The sequence below is a fragment of the Idiotropiscis lumnitzeri genome, chromosome 1 (genome assembly GCF_059441095.1).
Source record: "Idiotropiscis lumnitzeri isolate Australia: NSW breed Sydney's pygmy pipehorse chromosome 1, RoL_Ilum_1.0, whole genome shotgun sequence".
Taxonomy (NCBI): domain Eukaryota; kingdom Metazoa; phylum Chordata; class Actinopteri; order Syngnathiformes; family Syngnathidae; genus Idiotropiscis; species Idiotropiscis lumnitzeri.
The window spans coordinates 38,510,391-38,524,878 of record NC_142391.1 but is presented as its reverse complement, the minus strand read 5'-3'; the positions used below and the strand labels follow the sequence as shown (position 1 = coordinate 38,524,878).

The 14,488-nt window shown below is 40.0% G+C and overlaps 1 protein-coding gene across 1 annotated transcript in view; it reads right to left on the bottom strand.

The window, feature by feature from the left end:
- Positions 1-10,757, bottom strand: part of ncor2 (nuclear receptor corepressor 2) — a 72,774-nt gene extending 62,017 nt beyond the window's left edge. The window contains exon 1 of the mRNA XM_088299804.1: positions 10,495-10,757. The gene's annotated coding sequence lies outside the window, so the exon portion shown is untranslated. The remainder of the gene's footprint in view (positions 1-10,494) is intronic.
- Positions 10,758-14,488: the final 3,731 nt, after the last annotated feature.

Sequence of the window (14,488 nt, the reverse complement as noted above, 5' to 3'; positions counted from 1 at the left end):
ATCAGGTAGATTGTGTGACTGCTAAAACCAAACAAAAAAAGCTGCGAAACCTAAAGAGTGCTGCGCTGCTGCATGTTGCTGCACCCAAATCAATTAATTGAATTTTAGCTTGACCAAAGCATAAAAAAAACATTCGTTCATGGTCGTCCCCACAGGAGACAAAATCCAACTGTAATAAAGTATATTATAAAATATTTCTTTCACTGGGCTCATTTTCTATATTTAACTCCAGAATGTAATAGTCATTTCATTGTGGCTACTTGTGAAATAGTGAGGCACAAAATTGCATGCATAATAGTCTGACCCCCCCCTGAAGACCTGGTGTGAAAACACGCTGAAAATTGCGGTCTCAAATGATGAGAGCTTCCCTTTGCATATTAGCAGAGTTATGAAAGCCCACCTGCAACTCAAGCTTTTAAGTCAAGTAGCAGGAATTAAAACTGAGGGGTGCACTTGTCTTCTGGGCTGACCTAGTTCCTCTTCATGCTACTTAATTATTCAGGAGCTTTGAAATGTTCTTGTGTGGAAGCATGCAACCCGAGTGGTTATTTGCCCCTCTTGAAGCAGCCTCGCTGTTATTCTATTTAAGCATAAGAGGCTTCGAGTGTGCGCAATGTGTTTGGAGGGCTGAGTTTAAACAGAAGATCCAAGAGCCCAATTCTGATTTTTCCAGTAATATCCAAATTATTTTTTATGAATTTCTGTTTTACATGTACGTTTCAAATCACACGTAGTCGATAACGGCTGTTTCCATTCACAAAACACAGGAAAGATTTCTTTGTGAAGGGTTCAAATCGTACATACATAACTCCACAAGTGTCAACGCCACACATTTACAATTAACAAGAAAGCAATAATAAATAATTAAGTATTACAAATGATGCGAATGGCGACCACTGATGGGACAACATCAGAGCGAGCTTGGTCTGGCTCTTTTGCTATTAATTTAATTGAGGGCAACCAACACATTCATCAACTGGCTGCTATTGTCCTTTACTTGACTGGTGCAGTGGAACCTTGATTTAATGGACTAATTGAGGAGAGGGCTTGTCCGCTAGATTGTCCATTAAATTGAAGTACTGTACTTTTTTTTAGCCAGAAAAACACCCAATATAGTACAACATTATCGTTTTGTACTTTTTGGTGGCCTAGAAATGCCCACTGCAGTACAAAATGATGGGAACTACTTCTATAAAAAAGGTTTTGTAATCCAGCCACGATGTCTGTGCGCTCACCTCTGTTAAGATTGGATTTCACAGATAAGGGCTTGTTGACAACAAAACAACTGTAGTGTATACTGAACCAAAAATAGCATGTTCGGGAGACGTGTACACGTACTACAAAACGAGAACTCACTCCAATAAACAACAGCCATAGATATGAATTGGAAGATATGACACACTGCTTTTTGCGCTGCGTCACTACCATCACGCCCACGCATTCCATTACCTTTGATGGGACAGTTGGCCGTGCTGACATGGCCACCACATAGGCAAGTCTGTGGGCCTGCTCTTGACGACTGTATATCTATGAGCAGCACAAGCAGGAAATATGTACCGGTCTGTCTGTTGATTAAAGACAGAGCGCCAGACTTTGACAACGACTGTACAAAAGGGATGTTTTGAGTGAACTGGACACTGTGTTCTGTCTTTTAAATCTGGAGCGAGTTGGTTCCGGTTGTGTCAAATCAAGGTTCCACTGTATTTAGTTGATGACAAATCTGTACTATATAAAGAACTGTGTGCCTTGGCGGCAGATTAGATTGACAGCGCATGAATTTTAATGTCTAATTTGTGTTGTTTGGGCAGATGCTGCTGGGTATGCGTCACCGATCTGTGCATTTTGATTATGACAAGCTTGCATTAACCGGGTATATCCAATCTATTTACGCTGCAGTCACATAGGCATATTCAATATGACTCATATTTGTATCCATATTTGGAAGAGGCCTAATGATAGGCAATTCCATGCTTTTTATTTTTCTTTATGATGTCTTGACGCTAGGGGTGTGTGGTATATTCAATTGCAGGGTATGAAATTTGCTGAAGTTTACAATATCCACTTTAATTTTGTTGAGTTGAAGAAGTGAGTAATTGAGGTTTGAGGAGAAAAAAAGGCAGCTGCAAAGATGCAAAATGTTATAGCTTTTCTGCATTTTGTCAGGGAAATCACTCAAGGCCAAGTTATTATGGCGTTTTCCGCTATGAATAAAGTTATAGCTAGCTTCAGCAAGCTAGGCTTGTAGATCATGATTTCTCTCACAGCCTCTAATTAAAAAATAAATAAATAATAGAAATTCAACCTCAACATTGCACTTTTTCACCTTTTGGTGGCGGGGGAGTTCTAGTCACCATTAACCATGATAAACGAGAGATTACTGCCATGTCCTGGACTGCCCTTAAACACGTGCCTTGAACAGTATAACATACAACCCATGCTGTAAAACACATTCCAAGCAGAAAAGTCCAGCTAATCAAATGCAATAAATACATTGCAACTGCCACCCACAGCTGCAGCATGGACACAAATGAGAGTAATGTCCTATAACATGCTGTCATCTGTGTTGCGCAACAGAGTCAAGTGAATCACTTACCACAGAGCCATTTCTAATCCCTGCTAATGCGCTGTCTGCTCTCCTAAAAAGGGGTGACTGGTTTTAACGGCAACTGAAATTCACAGGCAAGAACATCACAATAGAAAGCTTTGTGTGAAAGATAAACCAAATACCACTGTAATGTGGGCCTCACGTAACAGTTTAATCGTGGCGAAATCTAAGTCCCTTCTGCTTCAACAAGTTAACTATTTTTAGTTTACTGTTTAGAATGATAATATAAAATCATCCTATTGTGTTGTGTTGTTTTGTGTAAGTGTCAAATAATCCACCACACCACGATGCCCACGATCACAAAGTAGGCCCCCCAGAACTAGGGATGTCCCAATACAACATTTTCCACTTTCGAGCCAGTACCGATATTGCAGCCTAGTGTAATGTCCGATTGTCCAATATTGTGTTTTGAAGAGGAGACTCGGACTAGGACTCGGGGGGAAATCCCTAAAGAGGACACCATTCAAAGTTAGTTTTCAACTACAAGTATGGTCACTTTGCTTAGCGGTCATGGAAATCTGAGAACAGATGTTTTCAACAACAGTGACTGTTTCTTCCATTGGGTAATCCTTGAAAATAGGAAAGTGCTAAAACTTGGCCAGATCATAGCCAAAGAAAGCCAAGTGGGATAATGCCCATTTCAATGGAACTTTGACTGTGAGTAATCCATAAAATGTTACCACACGGAAGTTAGAGGAAACGCTCTCAAACCAAAACAGAAACAATCCACTCGGAGCTCTGCAAAAAATAGACGGCTGCTCTTTCTCAATCGGTAAGAAAGATGAGTTAGCTGTGCTCATTTATCCATGACACAGCCTCATATTTCCTTCTTTAGTTTCTGCATTTTTACTTGGGGAATTACAATGTGTAGAGTGACAGAATAATTTGGGACCAGTTCTCTTTTTTGAAAATTCGCACACACACACACGGGCCGGCCTGTGACAAAGCAAACAGTCGAGATGTAGGTGTGTGCTGTAGCAAACAACTTCTATGATTCATGACTTACTGTAAGTTCCGGTTAGCACGCAACTGTTGTGTGTGCATAATTAGACATAACATTTTGGTAACAAATATGGACTATCACTTTGCAGTCATTGCACGTCGTCAGTCGTGAGGTACCACTGGTACGAATCTAGCAGATCCAATTGGTGAAAACTAACATCCGCCACCTAAGCTTTCTCTTCCCAACTTTGAATTCTGCCTTGGCCTCTCCTGATTTCTGTTTACCTGTCACCGTGGCTGTTGGATGATGTGCTTGAATGACATCACATCGTTTTCCTGTTGTGCTACCAGTAGATTGTGGACCATGAAACTGACTGCCAACAATTACTATGGGGCGGGGTCTGCGGTCAGGTTGTACTCTTGCCCATGACAGGTTTAGTCCAAAATATCAGAAAATAGGCAAAACAAACAAATTTAGATGACAGTCTGCTTTCATGGATGACTACAAAAACGCAAAAACATTTACAAATGAGAGGCTATAATTCATAGGACGTGGACAATATTAAGCTAAACAATGTCTTTAAAGATTAATCGATTCTCAAAACAGTAGTCGGGCATATATACAGTGGAACCCAGAGGTTTACATACACTATATATTAAGACAGTGAAACCTCAAATAACAAACGATAATTTTATGAACTTTTAAAGTTACGCACAAAAGTTTTGTGTTTCATTATGTCAACCGTCTCAGCAAGGATGAGCGGACGGATCAGTGCTGTGCGTCCCGCGCAATTTACCCATCATTGGTCCCCCCCCCCCTTATTTTACTTTTAATTAGACTTCAGAATGATTTAAAGATTATGGTTGCCTGTAAACGCCCCAGAAACGCACATAAAACGATGTCTCCTGCCGCAGAAAATAGCAGTCGTGTTTCAGCCGGAAGTTCCGCTAACACAATGGGTTGTTACAATGCCAACATTTTGGTATCTGTACCGGTCTTAACATGTATTTCGATACTTTGATAGTGTTTCAAATGAAGAAAAAAAAATGTCTTTACTACGCCTTATTTTTTTCTTTGAAAATGACATCATATATAACCCTATTATATACTTCAACAGCAAGACTGTATTGCTGATCCGAAAGTAAGTACTGCCCAGTGTGATTTATATCAAGATTGTCAATTATCATATATATATATATATATATATATATATATATATATATATATATATATATATATATATATATATATATATATATATATATATATATATACACACATGCACAATAGTCTGACGGCAGTAGTCATCCAGAGTCAGTTTGACAGTGCTGTGACATGGAAGGCAAATGAATTTCACGTGTTCTCATCTAATGTACATTCAAGACTGATTGATCTGTTAGGGTCGGGCTCTTGACAACCACTTCTACAAATAAGAGCCAAATTCAAAGATCTTGTGAGGTTGCTGGCTGAAGCTGGGAAAAGTTTGTCGCCATCCACAGTGAAAACAAGTATTTTCCTGACATGGGATGAAAGGTCACTCTGCCATGATAAATCAATTACTCCAGAAGACACAAAAAGCCAGATTACAAATGCACACAGAGACAAAGATCTTAATTTTTGAAGGCATGACCTGTGGTCTGGCGAAATTAAAATTGAACTGTTTCGCCATAATGAGCGTCATTACATTTAGAAGAAATGGGGAAAGATTTCAAGCCTGAGAACAACATCCCATTGTTGTTTTGCTACAGGAAGGACGGGTGCACTTCACAAAATAGATAGGATCATGTGGAAAGAATATTACGTCTAGCGGCTTATAGACTTCCTTGTTTAAGAAACATTTTTACAATGAGAGGTGAGTCCAGCGCTTAGCGTGAGAGGCATTACTCAAAGTGGGCTTAGGGAGGAGTCCGTGTTGTTTATTTGATATTGTTTAGTGATGAAATAAATAAAAAATAAACAGCAATTAAGCAATCTCCCACACGATGGAGTGACGCATTGAACAATGTTTTTGAAAGTGAGAAATACTTGGGCAATGACTAATATGAAGGGCTTCTATTACTTGAGATTCAACTACACCACTTACAAGTTATTTATAGTACAGCTGCAAATAATGATCCTTAGGAGTAAGGGAAAAAAGTGGACATATTTGGTTGTGTCAGACACAAAAATGAGTCGAAACAAAAATACACGCATCAAAACTGTTAGTCTTTTTTTTGCAGCACGCTTGACCACTTTCGAGTTTCCATGCGAACATTTGTAGTAGTAGACGGCTCGACACTGTCTTCTGGCAACATATGTTCAAAGAGATGAAGATGCCAAAGGTTTGTGGTCCTTATTGACTGAAAAGGGAGAAAATTATGGATTTATACATGACTGCAAAGCGGCGCTGGCTGAGATTGGAGACTTGAACACGGGATGTGACCCGCATGACAACGAGCCAGCAGCTGCTCTTCGCTGCTCGAGGTAACAACAACAGAGTCTGTGATTGGTGTTTTTAAGTAAATTAACACAGATTACTCGATTAATCGAAAGAATACTCCATAGCATAATCAAGTCTACAAAGATTTTGTTTGTGTAATGGCTACATAAAGACTGATTGATTTGACTGATTGTGATTTAGTTACTCGTTTGGTCCACGTCAGAAAAAAGGCAAATTTTTGACCATTGCACGACCAGAATGCTTTGCAGCAATTGGGATATGAATGGCATGACATACATGTTTTGTGTATTTCTTTGTTCCTTGTTTTGGTTGTTTCATTGATTGCTAGTATGCTATTCAGTTGATGTTGGGTGATAGTTTAGGTTTTGATGTAAAACTGTCCCTCCCCCGGCATTAGATGATCACGTACTGTTAAAAGTTGCTGTGTCTGACCCACTGCTGGTTGACCTGTCACAAGAGCTATCCTCAAACCTGAGGGACTGCTGGTCTGACAATGCCTTGGGACTAACACGGCTTATTTAGTTTTCACAAAATGGTTTATTTGAACTAGGGATCTAGGCTGCGTGTAAGTTTGTGGCAACTTAAAAAAAAATATATGGTGATTACATACAACCAGCCTAAAATTCCCAGATTTTAAAATGTATTAGGAATATTGATACTTGGGATAAAAATGTTCACGCATGCATGCAGCACGTCTTATTCACTTAAGCGAGATGCGCAGTTATTACGGCCTGGCTCGATGACCGTGGCACCACCTCGGGGGCAGCCTGCTTCTGGCAGCCTCCAGAAAGCTTGGACGACAAGAGTTGCTATTTTGCATTTTTAATTGTATTTTCACTTGCGTTGCTGGATACTATAATCGTGTGGATTTAATCAACATTGGATTACACGGTACAGATTAATTGATGATTTCTAGTGACTTTTCACCGTGATTTCAACATCCCAGGACAGATAGCACAATCTCCTGGTAGGAGAGAATTATGTTGTATGACTTTTATATAACACTACAATATACTGTATATCGTTGGATCGCAAATCTCTATTTCAACACATTGACATTATCACCCCTCCCCCTGATGACATTTAAGCATTGAAAATGTTGCAAGTAGACCTTGCATCATCTTTTCGCATTAACACGAGCCAAACTTAAAGAGGGATTTTGTCTTGACGCCTTGGACAAGTTGAGAACCAAAATATAGTTTCCTCTAAGAGTATTGAGCAAGGTAAATTCTTTTGTTTTTCTTGTATATTGAAGACATTTGCATTTCAGGTCAAAAGCCGAATACGAATACAGTTCAGCCTTTTAAAAAGTAGTAAAAGCAAAAAAAACGTTTTTTTAATTAAGTTCTTGGTTTGCTTCGACTCCATATTGAAAATGAATATATTACGCTTGAAATAAACTTTTGGCCTTTTATCTGCTCCTTGTAAGCGAAACAATGAGGGAATGACACATACCTGGCCATAGAACAGCTGAGTAGCCAATTGTCCAATTCCCTTTAGTGATTTAAAAAGGTGGAGGTACACTTTCACCTGATTTGGATGTATATTAGTGCTTAAACTAATCTTCGAGTAAATTGAATACCTAGGTTACAAAAAAATGCCCGAGGCATTTTCTCTGCCTCGAGTACCTGCTTATTTTCAAATGAATATGGGCATGAAGAAGTAGACAAGAAAACCGCACCACAACCGTTCATGCGCTGCATGACAGTAACACTTCATAATAAACCTTATCTTACCAAATAAAAGTATATGGACATCAATATCTTGGTCTGCTTTTATTTGGAAGTTGTTCCCATCAGCGTGTCGTGGCAGAACGGCTGAGTAACAAGCACTAACAGCACGAGCAAGCGCGAGCAGCACTCAAGTGCCCCATATAGGCTGGCGAGAGCCATCTGATTAGTTTCCAAAGGCAGTAGACGAAAATGACTATGCACACTTTGATGCTGAAAGTCGGACGTAGTCGCCCCTCCAACCGATCACTTTTTAAGAAAACCAGGCTGGCTGGAGGGTTTATTTTAGCCGCAATAAATTGCTACTGTGGTTCTGAAGAGACTGCGGCTAATACCCCAAAAAATATAGGGAGAGATTTGTCTAAAATCTCACCAATGTTTCTAGAAAGGAAAATGGTGTGCCGCGATGCAGTTTAAATTAAAGCAGAAAATGTTGAATATCTAAAAATAAAGCCAGTTGGTCGTTCATTAAGTGGAAATGTTTTTTGGTCTTCAGTACGGAACAGAACCAAGATTGTTTTTTTAAATCCGAATAACTTTTTTTTTTTCAAGAGAATTGTCAGTAGGATATCAAAATCCCAAAATATGTGATAGCTGCAGGCCTACTACACACAGCTACAACTATTTTAACCACTACGCAAGGAAGTTTTGAATATGTTACACAATTACGACAAGAAAACATTTTTTGCAACCATTAAAACCGCTGGAACCTTGTTGAAGCGGAGAATATACAACTTTAAGCAGCAAACAGCAGGCAACTCAAGTGTCGGGAAAGAAAATTATACATTACGCAACACAGCTAAACAGGACAGAAACCAGAAACGAATTACGTTATGTTATGGCGTACATCAGCTGGGAGGAGTGTGAGGTGGCACCATATTACCATATTGCTCTTGATCACTCTTAATATACTATACAAGTTTAAGACCTTTGAAGAAGGATGTGTATGTGTGTGTGTGTGTGTGCGTGTACGTGCGTCCGTGTGCGTGTTGTTTTTGTCAGTTTGCTCCCATCAGAAAATACTGCTTTGTTTTTTGGGCCACAATGATTGTGTCAAACCAAGTTGGAAGTTTACCTATGCGTAAGGAAACGTAATCAATTCAGTACACTGCAATTTTGAAGTCATAGATGGACAGTCAATTCTAACAAATGTTTATAGCTATATTGAGGCTCAAAAACATGTTGACTATCCATCCATTATCTTAACCGCTTGTCCTCACAAGGGTCGCGGGGGTGCTGGAGCCTATCCCAGCCATCTTCGGGCAGTCAATCGCAGGGCATATAGAGACAAACTACCATGCGCGCTCACACTCATACCTAGGGGCAATTTAGAGTGTCCAATCAACCTGTCATGCATGTTTTGGGAAGGTGAGAGGAAACCCACACAGGCAGGAGGAGAACATGCAAACTCCACACAGGAAGGCTGGAGCCGGAATCGAACCCACAACCTCTGCACTGTGAGGCCATCGTCCTAACCAGTCGTCACCCTACATGTTGACTACTTAAATTTAATTACGATGAGCCCATATTACACCTAAATTATTAAGTGCAATATGTATTCAATTACCTTTTTATGAATTTTGCTAAACTGTTAAAAAGTTCCAAGTGTGTTACAGAGCATAATGTTATATAAATTCAAGGTTTTGGTATACTGTACATTTCTAGTACATAGACTTGACATTGAATATATGGTACAGTGACAATACCGTCAACTGAATTGTAAATCTTTCGTAAATAAATCCTTCAGCAAAATGCAATCATGAGACTTTCTAGATTTAAGATCTGGCATTCAATCATCATTAATTACTACCTTGTTACACTGAGAAACCTGAACACATCTTTAAAGAATCTCACAGGCTGTTATGACCAATATATTGTGCTTATTCACTGTATTTGGACAAGTCATTGGAAGCACACGGTAGCACACAGTCTTCCAATAGAGATGATGAGATAGCAGTAAAACGATCACGTTCAAACCACATGTAGCATGCCTGGCAACGGCAATACAACATTACAGCTCACCCAACAACCTAGTTTGAGTCAAGTCCAAATGTTACGTAAATACTATAATCGCTGCCACTAGACTATACAGTCTAGATTATTTGTGTCTCAAAGTGAACATTCAACTCACAGTATGTTGGTTTATTTGTAAACTGCATTCTGTAAACGGCATGTTATAACTAATATATTACACGCCGTATTTCAAAGCAGTGTTTACATACGCAAACCGGGAGCTTTGTGCTTACAGTAGTTATGAGCAGGCTAGCAAAGTTAGACAAACACAATGGCACAGACGGAAGATAAATGGTGAGCATGGTTCAAAATGTGCCTGTCCTTGAAGAATGCCGTGTGCCGCCGTGATTTCCAAATCGGACACATGGTTGAAGAACGTATTTAGTGGGCTAAAGCTGACGTTAACGAGCCACTGCGCAGCTCTGACAGCTAGCTTGGTCCGCTAGCACCTTTAGCCACTAGCAGGCTTAGCCTAGCCATGTAGCACGTGTTTGTGAATTATAAAATAATCAACTGGATCTGACAATGGCCGGCTAAGTGAGAATGCCGCGGTGACGTTAGAAAGCAGACCGACGCGACGCCCCCTCGCCCTCAATCGTTTGCTAAAACGAGTAGCTGCGATGTTTACGTTGCGTGGAAAAGGTCAATTCTGCTATGTAGGTTTCTCCTCCAAAGAATGGCTCGACCCTGTCGCCCAACAACACAAGAGACAGACCACCCCCAAACCCGCGGACTGAGAGCAGAGCAATGGAGGCTAACTAACCTCAGCGGCGGAGTAAACGGGGACCGTCCGTTCAATGGCGTTGTTGTACAGTCGGCGAACGTCCCAATCCGCGTCAACGCGGTCCGGTGTCGCTTTTAGAGCGCTTCTCGCTTCGATGGTGCGCGTCCCCCTTGAATTACTCCACACCAAAGAGTAGTTTTCCTTGTCATTTGTTCCGCTGAAGGTTGAGCTATGTCGTGCCTGGTCCTGCACAATGCGCCGATCTGCTGCTCCCTGCGGCCGACACACCACGCAGGGAATGAACCGCCTCCCTCTACCCCCCACCCCCTCTCTCTCTCCCTTTCTCTGGCTTGCTCTCTCAATAAAGCCGCATGCTCTCTCTCCCCTCCTCTGAGCGCATCCGAGCAAAATGTGATAGCGAGTGATGGTGTCCTCATGTCACTCGTCATTAGAGTTCCACTTACATGTACTGTACACTTAAATGGTCCCATTTGTATGTGTATACAGACAGTCACACGCACACACAACACAAACAAGCTGATAATTATCAAGTCATGACCATGTCTTAAGCCTTCAAACAGTGGGCCGTATTGTTTTCAGCTTGACGTCACTCAGTTGCAGTGTGCAATATACTTCAGCATGGTTTAAGATGTGCCTATCCTTGAAGAATGGTCGCGGGGGGGTGCTGGAGCCTATCCCAGCTATCTTTGGGGAGTAGGCGGGGGACACCCTGAACTGGTTGTGCCGCACTATATTGTGTATAGGGGTTTGTGTGTGTGCTACATAATAAAGTTCTATTGTATAGATCGAATGTCGTTATTCTAAAGAGCACAGGCCCGGATTAGACACAGAGGAAGTCCATTGTCTTGAAATCACGATGAGAGCATCATTATTCCAGCATTCATACTTAAATTGACAAGTGGCGTGATCAGGCCTTTTTTAAGGGGGGGGGGGTGGCTGAAGCATCCCTAAAATGTTGTTAAGATCCTCTAAATGATTTGGTTGAATTAAAAAAAACTAAAAAAAAAAAAACTCTGATGAATGAAATTTAACAATTTAAGGAAGAAATAAATTTTTTAACTAAAATTTCGTACTACATTGGAAAGCAGGCGTTATCAGTTTATGGAATTGTTTATTAGTGGCCATCGAAGAAAGTAAAAGTCTTGAAAGTTTCAAATGAAAGCTCAAGAATGAAATATTTGAAAATGGCTCACTATAAATCATGGGCTCATTTTGTATTTTTGTAAGAAAAATATACATTCTATTCATAATTGAGTTTAAATTGATGCTTCAATGCTTCAGTCGTAACCCTTTTCAGTCCGCTATTAATTCCTTTTGTTGATATGATTTTGACTGTTTGATTTGAAATTTATGCTGATTGATCTAAAATTAACTGATAAAAACATCAACTAACTCAGCCGTTCTGTCATCTTACAGCAGAAAGTCCCATCCATGTAAATCAATAATAGCTTGTGAATTAGTCCGCATTGCACGTGAAGCTCCTGGGCGGTCACATAAAGATGTAGTGGGTTTTAAAGTGAACTTTATACTTGAATTAACACTCTAAGGTCCTTTACATAGAACATATAGTTGCAAATATATATTTTTGGGGGAGGGGTGACTTTCCCTCAAAAAGCAAAGAAAAAAAGATGCTTAAAAACAAAATACAGATGTAAACTTTTCATTTTTAGGTATGCTTGAAATTACGAAAAAAAAACAACTAAAAAAATCACCTTCATCACAGGCATGAGGAAGAGTATAGGTTTTAATCCTGACTTAAAAGTATTCACACTTTCATATTACTTTGTTCGGTATTTGATTTAGAGGTCATTGAGTAATATTTTCCTTCACCCAATTTAGTCACATATTCCAAAATGTAATCCCCGTGACTTCATAAGTATTTGGGAGCTAACAGTTACTGTGCTGTGAGTCAAAGTCATGTCATTTGCCTCAGTTAATAATTAAATGTATTCCAATGTATCTTGTGTCAATGCAGGTAGAAGGGGAGTTTACGGTCGCGCAGTGATTTTATTATTTTTTTGCATGCAGTTTTGTGTACACTTTATACATTGTCTATATATTTCTATTTATATGTTTGTGTTCCGTGTTAAATAAATCCTCAAATCGAATTCTGACTTTAAACATTTACACAGTCATGTATTGTTTTCAAATCTGTCCTTCTCCGCATCTCCTGTGGGCCAACCCCACCATGTCCACCTGCCACTGCCACATGTAACTTTAAAAAAAAACTGTATGATAGTCAAAAACTGAGGACTTGCTATTTGGGGATATTAATTTTTCTGACGTCACAAAATAATTTATTACAGGACAATAAATATAATCTGACAATTTGACACACATTTATTTGTAAAAAAAAAAATGTTTGCAGTGAAAATGTGCGCTTGCGGGCGCATCAATAAAACAGTTTTACATCATTTACTCTGACAATCAGTGACCCAGTCTTTGGTTCACCTCCCTGTGTATTTACTCTCACAACAGTCTGAACACGAGGTTCCAAAAGGGGTTCAAAACAAGCCCTTTTAGGCCAGGGTGCATACATCTGTGCTGCTTGATGCCCACTGAGAAGTACAAGCTGTGACTACAGCGACTTAACATTGAAGGATGTATTTTGGAGATCAGACAGAGCGCCACATGCTGTGTACATAGTTGATGAGTGTGCCACTAAATGGTGTGAAACCATTCCGTGTCACACTCCCAAAAACACCACACACGTTGCAGATAATGACATCTCAAACTATCCAATGAGAATGGCAGAATGATTTTGTTTTGTGTTGGTGTTTATAACTTTGGCCAACTGGCTTTACAATGAAACGATGACAAATTTCCGGCAGGCCATATATCATGACCGAAATTTTGGTGCGGCAGACCTGACTGTGATGTCAGGGATTGTTTTTCTTCTCTGTGTTTTTCTTTCTGCTCTGTGGTTTGGGAGACCCCCTCTAACCATCAGCGCATCCGCCTTCTCTTCATCCAGCCGTCGCAAGGCAGCAAAAACAACAGCTCATTTCAGAATAATCGATCCCACATTGCTGCAACGGTAAATTGTCAACTCGATGATAAGACACAAATGTTTCTCACGATGTGTTCCACCGGAGTCTTGTGTTAAAAATAAAAAGGAGCCTCTGAGCATTCGACGGCAGCATCTAAGCAGTCAACAGAGATTTCAAAGGCTGCCGGTTGATATGTGTATCGCTCACACTCATTATAGTTCTGACAAGGGAAAAAAGCCGAAAATCTCTCTGAACATTGAGATGGCTGGAGGGAACATCCTAATCAAAACAGGAATCTTAAAAGGGTGTCGCAGATTAATGGAGTTTATGAGACTGATTGGCTTTGATTTCAAATTAAATAGTGCCACATTCCATAGCGTCTTTGCCATGGTCACATTTAATACATGTGGCTGATAAAAACCAAATTGTGGATGAAACTCCATTGTTTTCTTCATGGCTAGTATCGGCGCAATGTCATTGAATTTGATTCACTGTAAAATCCAAGAGCTAAAAATCAATGTATAATTCATTCATAAAAGAACTAATTGATCCCATATATGAGCTTGGTGTTTGTATGAAAGTCATCGAGCTTAACTGGAACAATATGCCATTTATAATACCGGTTTAATTACATGCCAAGTTCTTGCTCTGGCTGTGTTGTATATTTTAGCGGCTATATAATACACTCTACCGACACTGGCATTTGTTACTGTCAAACGCAGGCTTGAGTCAAGTGATCCAAGAAGATTAGTTTACATATCAGATGCAGCAAGGGGGATGCAAGTCATATCAAATTGGGTCAAGGTTTCCTCTGCAGTCAGGGCCACGATATATTTGCTAGCACTTGGACTTCATCTCTCTGCCACCTTACCTCAATAAAGACATCTCTGAGAGCAGTGAATGTATGAAAGTCCAACAACTGCCTGCATTGTTGGAATTCCGGCTTAACTTCCTGAGTCTGTCTGCACCTGGCTGGCAGCCAGCGTGTGCTCTTCCGTCATTTTTTCCCCTTGCTTTTATTA